This window comes from Oncorhynchus gorbuscha, linkage group LG07, assembly GCF_021184085.1.
Source record: "Oncorhynchus gorbuscha isolate QuinsamMale2020 ecotype Even-year linkage group LG07, OgorEven_v1.0, whole genome shotgun sequence".
In the NCBI taxonomy this organism is placed as follows: Eukaryota; Metazoa; Chordata; class Actinopteri; order Salmoniformes; family Salmonidae; genus Oncorhynchus; species Oncorhynchus gorbuscha.
The window spans coordinates 66925097-66934400 of record NC_060179.1 but is presented as its reverse complement, the minus strand read 5'-3'; positions in this window follow the sequence as shown (position 1 = coordinate 66934400).

Here is a 9304-nt window from a genome sequence, read left to right as displayed (position 1 = left end):
TTCACAAGACCCAACAGCTTTTAGTTTCTGATTGGTTAAAGCCATGTCAATCATGATTTATTAGCCAATCAGCAGGCTTTACCCCCTCCGATTTCAGAGCACTCTCGTCAGAGTGTGCTAGAGAGGGCAGAATAACTGATGAATTTCTGAACGCTCAACACCGGTTGCATATGGCCGGTGTCAGTAAACTCATTGGCAAGAGCATCCGCTGTGCGCTCTGAATTTACTAAAGGACAATCTGACATCACAGGTGGAGTCACCAACGCTCTTGGACAACATAACCCTAACCAGCTCTGCTAGGGCGAGTAATGTTCAGTGAGCTGTTCTCTCTCACACTTCGATGTCTGGAAGAAGCTAGCAAGTTAGCTTGGGTGCTAGACTGCTGTTAGAACATTCGGAGCAACCCTTAAAGAGATGGGTGGGGCTACAGCTTAAGAGGGTGTGAACGATGCTGAATGGGTGTAGACAAAGAAGGGCTCTCCAATAGAAGTACCAAAATATTCAAAGGAAATTTTTCTCAAAAGTGAGTTTACAAGTTGATCAACTTTCAAAGAAAAATTACTTTTCCATTGTTCCTCAACTATAGTCTATGACATACCATTTTGTAGCTCTGCGTTTCTACTTTTATCCAATGTAAAAAAAAGGAACAAATATCAAGGGAAGTGAGCGAGAGCTACAGGAGGCTTTCACAGCTCTCCACCCACAGCTCCAGGAGCAGTTGTCCAGTCAGAAGATTTGCTTCACCTTCAACCCACCAAGTGAGCCACACTTTGGAGGATGCTGGGGGAGGGAGATTACGTCCATCAAGACTGCCCTGCAAACCCCCTCGGCGCACAGAAAGACTCCAAAGAGATGCTGAGGAATGTCCTAATCGAAATAGAACGAATCTTGGAAATCCAAGCCCTCGTGATATCTGTCCCCCGACATAGCGGATCCAGATCCTATCACCTCTAACTCTCCTCTCATGGGGCGGCAAGACTCCTCACTACAGTTTTGGGAAAAAAAGTGCTATCTAGAACCTAAAATGGTTCTTTGGCTGTTCCCATAGGAGAACCCTTTGAAGAACCCTTTTTGGTTCCAGGTAGAAAAATTTTGGTTCCAGGTAGAACCCGATTGGGTCCGAACTGCTCAGTCGCAAAAGATGGCCGACCATTTCTAGCACTGTTTCACATGGATCTACTTACTGCACTTCAAGCCCGTCAGAAGTGGCACAAGGATACGGAGGACCTTGCAGTCGGGATTGTCTCCTAGGGTTCTCTGGCAAATTGGAACTGTCAAGCGAGTTATCCCTAGAACAGACAGGAAAGTGACAACAGTGGAGATCCAAGTCAAGGACAGAACATACGTCAGGCCTATCGCACGGCTTATCCAGCTGCCAGCCCGTCCTCAAGAAGCTACCGACCATTAGCTGGCCTAACAGTTGAAGCAAATTCGTTCAACACATTTGGGGGCGGCTGTAAAAACGGCCAGCTCACAAGACCCAACTGCTTTTAGTTTTCTCATTGGTTAGCGCCACGTCAAATCATTATTTATTATCGAATCAACAGACTTTGTTCCCTGGATTTAGCGTAGGACCCCACCAGGCAGGACCTCAGTCAGTCAGTATTTACAGTGGTAGGCTTGATTACCAACAACGACGAGACGGCCTACAGGGAGGAGGTGAGGGCCCTCGGAGTGTGGTGTCAGGAAAATAACCTCACACTCAACGTCAACAAAACTAAGGAGATGATTGTGGACTTCAGGAAACAGCAGAGGGAACAGAGGGAACACCCCCCTATCCACATTGATGGAACAGTAGTGGAGAGGGTAGCTAGTTTTAAGTTCCTCGGCATACACATCACAGACAAACTGAATTGGTCCACTCACACTGACAGCGTCGTGAAGAAGGCGCAGCAGCGCCTATTCAACCTCAGGAGGCTGAAGAAATTCGGCTTGTCACCAAAAGCACTCACAAACTTCTACAGATGCACAATCGAGAGCATCCTGGCGGGCTGTATCATCGCCTGGTACGGCAACTGCTCCGCCCTCAACCGTAAGGCTCTCCAGAGGGTAGTGAGGACTGCACAACGCATCACCGGGGGCAAACTACCTGCCCTCCAGGACACCTACACCACCCATTGTTACAGGAAGGCCATAAAGATCATCAAGGACATCAACCACCCGAACCACTGCCTGTTCACCCCGCTATCATCCAAAAGGCAAGGTCAGTACAGGTGCATCAAAGCTGGGACCGAGAGACTGAAAAACAGCTTCTATCTCAAGGCCATCAGACTGTTAAACAGCCACCACTAACACTGAGTGGCTGCTGCCAACACACTGTCATTGACACTGACCCAACTCCAGCCATTTTAATAATGGGAATTGATGGGAAATGATGTAAATATATCACTAGCCACTTTAAACAATGCTACCTTATATAATGTTATTTACCCTACATTATTCATCTCATATGCATATGTATATACTGTACTCTACATCATCGACTGCATCCTTATGTAACACATGTATCACTAGCCACTTTAACTATGCCACTTTGTTTACTTTGTCTACACACTCATCTCATATGTATATACTGTACTCAATACCATCTACTGTATGCTGCTCTGTACCATCACTCATTCATATATCCTTATGTACATGTTCCTTATCCCCTTACACTGTGTATAAGACAGTAGTTTTGGAATTGTTAGTTAGATTACTTGTTGGTTATCACTGCATTGTCGGAACTAGAAGCACAAGCATTTCGCTACACTCGCATTAACATCTGCTAACCATGTGTATGTGACAAATAAAATTTGATTTGATTTAGATTTATTTTCCACCCTGATGACCAATCCATTTCCCTCCTGCTCATTCTACCCCCTGACCTCTTTTCACAAAAATATTTTCTCATTGCAACAGAAAATAGTTTGACGCTATCAATTTCTAGTGGAAAATGTATCATGTTGACTCCTACTTCATGCTGCAGATCGGTCATATTACAACCAGCATGTTGAAACATTAAACTACTAATTTTCTGCCATACTGTGGCAACAGTGAACAGCCTATAAAGAAGGCCTACTGTAGATTCAGAAAATCAAATTGGAGTCCTTCCCTTTTACAACTTGTAAGCTGGTCTTAACACCATGGAACGTGCTCCTCCCTGAGGACCAATGGCATCACTAGAAAACAATAGAAACCAGGAAGAGGGGAAATAAACTGTCCTTGGAATCTAAAAATGTCATGACACACTCAGAGCCAGGATGTTGTTCCAAAATGTGGGATTTTTTAAATTCTGCGAATCAGTGATTAGAGAGGCTAGCATCTGTGTTTATGTCAGGTCAGACCCTGGGGTAGAGCACACAGACAATGGTAATGACTGGGCGGTGGACAATGTCTATCTATTTTTGGTCTATTATCTACATTGGGATATGATAATACATTCCAGCTACGGAGAAAGAGCAACAGAGCAAGGGAATGGAGGTGTAAATTCTGTTCCTTTACCTGTGTGGGCCGATTTATGTAACTATATACTGAGGAAAAATATAAACGCAACATGTAAAGTCTTGGTCCCATGTTTCCTGATCTGATATCAAAGATCCAAGATATTTTACATATGCACAAAAGCTTATTTCTCTCAGGTATGGTGCACAAATGTGTTTACATCCCTGTTAGTGAGCATCAAGATAATCCATCCACCTGACAGGTGTGGCATATCCAGAAGCTGATTAAACAGCATGATGGTTACACAGGTCCACCTTGTGCTGGGGATTTTTTTATTTAAAAAAAATCTATTTCACCTTTATTTACCCAGGTAGGCAAGTTGAGAACAAGTTCTCATTTACAATTGCGACCTGGCCAAGATAAAGCAAAGCAATTCGACACATACAACAACACAGAGTTACACATGGAGTAAAACAAACATACAGTCAATAATACAGCAATAATAATACAGGGATAATAAAAGGCCACTCTAAAATGTGCAGTTTTGTCACACAATACAACACATGTCTCAAGTTGAGGGAGTGTGCAATTGGGATGCTGACTATAGGAATGTCCACCAGAGCTGTTGCCAGAAAAGGTAATGTTAATTTCTCTACCATAAGCCGCTTCGAATGTTGTTTTAGAGAATTTGGCAGTGCGCCCAACTGGCCTTACCACCTCAGCCCAGGACGTCTACATCTGGCTTCTTCACCTGTGGGATCGTCTGAGACCAGCCACCCGGAAAGCTGATGAAACTGAGGAGTATTTCTGTCTGGAATAAAGCCCTTTTGTGGGGAAAGACTGATTGGCTGGGCCTTGCTCCCCCATGGCTGCACCCCTGCCAAGTCATGTGAAATCCATAGATTAGGGCCTAATGACTGATTTCCTTATATGAACTGTAACTCAGTAAAATATTTTCAAATTGTTGCAAGTTGCGTTTATATTTTTGTTCAGTGTGTATGTGTGTGCCGCCCTACTGTATATATACACACAGCAGGGCGGCAGGGTAGCCTAGTGGTTAGAGCGTTGGACTAGTAACCGAAAAGTTGCAAATTCATATTCCCGAGCTGACAAGGTACAAATCTGTCGTTCTGCCCCTGAACAGGCAGTTAAACCACTGTTCCTAGGCCATCATTGAAAATAAGAATGGGTTCTTAACTGACTTGCCTAGTTAGATAAAGGTAAAATAAATAACTAACTAATATAATTTCCTTAGATGGTATGTTTGATATTTTCTCTCATTCACCACACAGACTTGGGTACTGTACCATAATACTGTAAACCATCTGTAGTTAGGGTTACTGTAGAAATGTTTTTGAAATAATTGTGTGAAAATAAACACACCAATGGACTCCCTTTCTCCCTTTAAACAAATAGCCCCTCCAAAAAAACAGCTCTCAACAACAGATGGCCACAAGGGACCAGACAGTCAACAATACAGTATCAGCATTGTGACAGACATTCCAAACAACCTAGCTAAAGAATGACGGTTGTTTGGCCATGTTTAAGAGTTGAGACTGATTTGAGAAAAGACACCATCCATGCAAGATAGATGACTCGTGGTAATTCGATACCACATTGAACAGAACAGTACTTGTTATTTAAACTGGGGGAGACCTTGAGACTCCTGGCAGTATATTAACAATGATGCCTCTCAGTTGAGCTGCCTGCAGAAATGGCTGACCCCTGCTGGGATAAACTGGGCCACTGTGTTTCCCACAGGGAAACTGGCCAACTCTAATGGTATTTACCTGTATTTATCCTACAGAAGAATGACTCCTGTGGAACTGATGTGGAGCTGAGGCAAAGCACAGTTTGTAATTCCTGGACATTAATATTGTAATTTTACAATGACTTGAAATGATTTGGTGTCAAGATCACTCTAAACCAGTAGTGTGTCATTTTGTTTAAACCTATTTGGATAACAAGCTTGTCAAGGAAGTACATCCCCTCTCAAGCCCAGAACTGTCCAGATTTAGAGAGATTTGTGACTGAAATGCTTTCCTCTAGGCCACTCAGCTAGAAGGTAAGAGTCTGCTGAATATGCTCAAGACAGATAAAAGCAAATAAGACTTGATGTGCATCGTCACTGTAATCTGTGGACCTCTCAGTCACAAGTCCATTATAATACACTATCTGCCTCATAGACCTTATGAGATGTATGATATATTTTATATATATATATATTTTATTATATAATACATATAAGCACTCGGATTAGATGTGCTGTGACGAACAGTAGATTTGTAGCTTAGAGGTTCATTCAGGCAAACTGCGAGTACAGTACGTTTTAGCACTTATTCATGTACTGTACAGTACATGGCCATTTTAATCCATTCCTACTGTATGTCCATTAAATTGGCACAGAGTTACATTACCAGAAAAAAAATGAAGAAACAAAGAAACATCCCCCCCTACTGCTCTGTAAGCCCCAAGTTGAATGCCTTCTTTCAGGCGGTGATGCCTCCACAGTCCTTCATGGTACACAGAGTTTGCCATTGTTCCCCCTCACATCAATATTGGGGGACGGACAGCCTGGGAGGCAGTGGACAGAGAGCAGAGAGAGACTAACCCATGGAGGAGGGCAAGGGGGTGGGACTTAGCTCTTTTTGATCGCGTCAGCGTTCACTAAACACACATAAAGAGAGCTAAGAATCACTTGGCATGTCTGCTGTGGGTCACAGAGAGCATTCTGGGCTCTGATGGGAACCCTGACACTGCTAATCCTAAGAGGTCGGACAGGAAGTTGTCATGTGAGCTGTTTTGTAAATTGCCAGCCTGGGTAGATTTTCATCCTGTCACTGTTATGTCACACCCTGCGGTTGAAGGGTTGAAGGGATAGGGGGACGGAATATCTAGTTTGTCATCATTATCAGCAAGACCGAGCCTGTTACAAAGTCCAGCTGAGGGTTCCACAATAACAGGAATGGCCCCTCCCCTCTCTGTCTACCACACCAGCCCCCTCAACTTTCAACCCCCCCCCCTCTTCCACCCTCTCTTTTACCCTGAGCATCCGAGGGCCGTAGCTTTGAGCTGGGTGACACTGGCAGGTAAATGTTTGATGCTTTGGACACTGAGGACCAATGACACCATGATAACTTGCTCCCTGCAATGGACAATGTGTATTAAGTTGAACACTGGTCACTGCACAAAAATGGTGTCCAAGCAAGGGCCGCCTGATCTGAGATGTGAATACAAAATGGTACAGGTGCAGCTGTCAACCTACTGATCCACAAGTCAATTGTTGCACTGGTGGCCCTATTGAGACCCTTTTTTGAATGGGAGATCTGCAGTCTGAAAATGGCCTGACTTAGGTAGAGGCAGCCTGGTCTCATAAACTAGACATAACATAGTAAACGTTAATCCGGGACACTTAAATTAGCATGATATGTTACGATTGGTATAGTTACAAATGACAGATGGTTACTTTGGAATGGATGAGTCTAGTATAACGCAAACGTCTATCAACCCAAATGTTGCGAGTTCAAATCTTATCATGGACAACTTTAGCTAATTAGCAACTTTTCAATGACTTACTACTTTTTAGCTACTTTGCAACTACTTAGCATGTTAGCTAACCCTTACCCTAACCCGATTAGATTACCTTAACTCCTAAACGTGACCTTAAACCCTAACCCCTAGCCTAGCTAACGTTAGCCACCTAGCTAGAATTCGTAACATATCCTACATTTGTCAAATTTGTTACACATTATAGGTTTTGCAAATTTGTAACATATAATACGAATTGTAATTCATAACATGTCATGCAAAATTATGATGGACATCCACAAATTAATACATACCAAACCAATACATACCAAATGTAATATACACAATATATACAAAAGTATGTGGACACCCCTTCAAATTAGTGGATTCGGCTGTTTCAGCCACACCCGGTGTATAAAATCGAGCACACAGCCATGCAATCTCCATAGACAAACAACGACAGTAAAATGGCCTTACTGAAGAGCTCAGTAACTTTCAACGTGGCACTGTCATAACATGGATGCCACCTTTCCAACAAGTCAGTTCGTCAAATTCCTGCCGTGCTAGAGCTGCCCCGGTCAACTGTAAGTGCTGTGAAGTGGAAACGTCTAAGAGCAACAATGGCTCAGCCACAAAGTGGTAGGCCACACAAGCTCACACAAAGGAACCGCAGCGTGCTGAAGCGCGTAGTGCGTAAAAATCGTCGGTCCTTGGTTGCAACACTCACTACCGAGTTCCAAACTGCCTCTGGAAGCAACGTCAGCGCAAGAAGTGTTCGCCGGGAGCTTCATGAAATGGGTTTCTATGGCTGAGCAGCCGCACACAAGCCTAATAAGATTACCATGCGCAATGCCAAGTGTCGGCTAGCGTGGTGTAAAGCTCGCCACCATTGGACTCTGAAACAGTGGAAACCCGTTCTCTGGAGTGATGAATCGTGCTTCACCATCTAGCCAAATCTGGTTTGGATGCCGCTAGGAGAACGCTACCTGCTCCAATGCATAGTGGCAACTGTAAAGTTTGGTGGAGGTGGAATAATGGTCTGAGTCTGTTTTTCAGTATTCAGGCTAGGCCCCTTAGTTCCAGTGAAGGGAAATCAAACGCTACAGCATACAATTAATTTCTAAATAATTCTGTGCTTCCAACTTTGTGTCAACAGTTTAGGGAAGGCCCTTTTCTGTTTCAGCATGTCAATGCCACTGTGTACAAAGTGAGGTCCATAAAGAAATGGTTTGTTGAAATCGGTGTGGAAGAACTTGACTGTCCTGCACAGAGCCCTGACCTCAAGCCCATCGAACACCTTTGGGATGAATTGGAACGCCGACTGCAAGCCAGGCCTAATCACCCAACATCAGTGCCCAACCTCACTAATGCTCTTGTGGCGGAATGGAAGCAAGTCCCTGCAGCATCTAGTGGAAAACTTTTCCAGAAGAGTGGGGGCTGTTATAGCAGCAAAGGGGGGACCAACTCCATATTAATGCCCATGATGTTGGAATGAGATGTTTGGGGTGTCCACATACTTTTGATCATGTATTGTATCATACTGAATAAAGTGTCTCGGATTTTCGTACAGAATAATATTACATTCTCTTGAGACCAGTTTGGTAGTGGAGAATTGGGTAATTTGAGCCAAAGGGATAACTTGAGCCACCCTTGTTTCTAGGAAACCATACACAAAATTAATAATTTTACCAAATATTTAGGAAGAGGTCATAATTTCATCGATTCTGTGAAGAAAGAAACCACATGGTAAAAGTGTTAAGCAAGTTGGGTCCAACAAACGGATTTTCACCAAGTCAAATTAATTTGTGCTTGAGGTTTCATGATGCTTGTATCTAAACCAAAGTAGATCATTTTAAAATTGCTCTATACATCAGTTGCGGTCTTTATGAGGTCCTAAACCTAGCATGAAAGTGCATCCTTGTACAGTAGCTGTGTGGGCTAATATAGTGAAAATGTTTGCCTTGGGGTAATGGCCATGGGGTAAATTGAGCCAATGACAAATTGAGCAAATGAAAGTGTTTTCTTCCCAGGCATAATGAAAGGCATTATCACTGGGATATGAGGTAACAACAGGGCCTGGCCTATGTTAAAAGTGTTTTAAAAAGTACAAAATGTTTGTTAGGTGTTAAGCCTGTGTTAAAAGATGCTTAACATTATTAAATGACAAAAAAGCAATTGTGATTGTGTTGAATTGTGTTTTGAAAATAAAGATAGACATGGTAGTGGTAATATTTAATTCGGTACAGAAATGTATACTAATAGTGGTAATTATGAATTATTTTACTGATATTAGAGATGTTCACCAATACAACACCAGAGCCAGAGACTCTGATATTGCATGTTTTAAATTTAA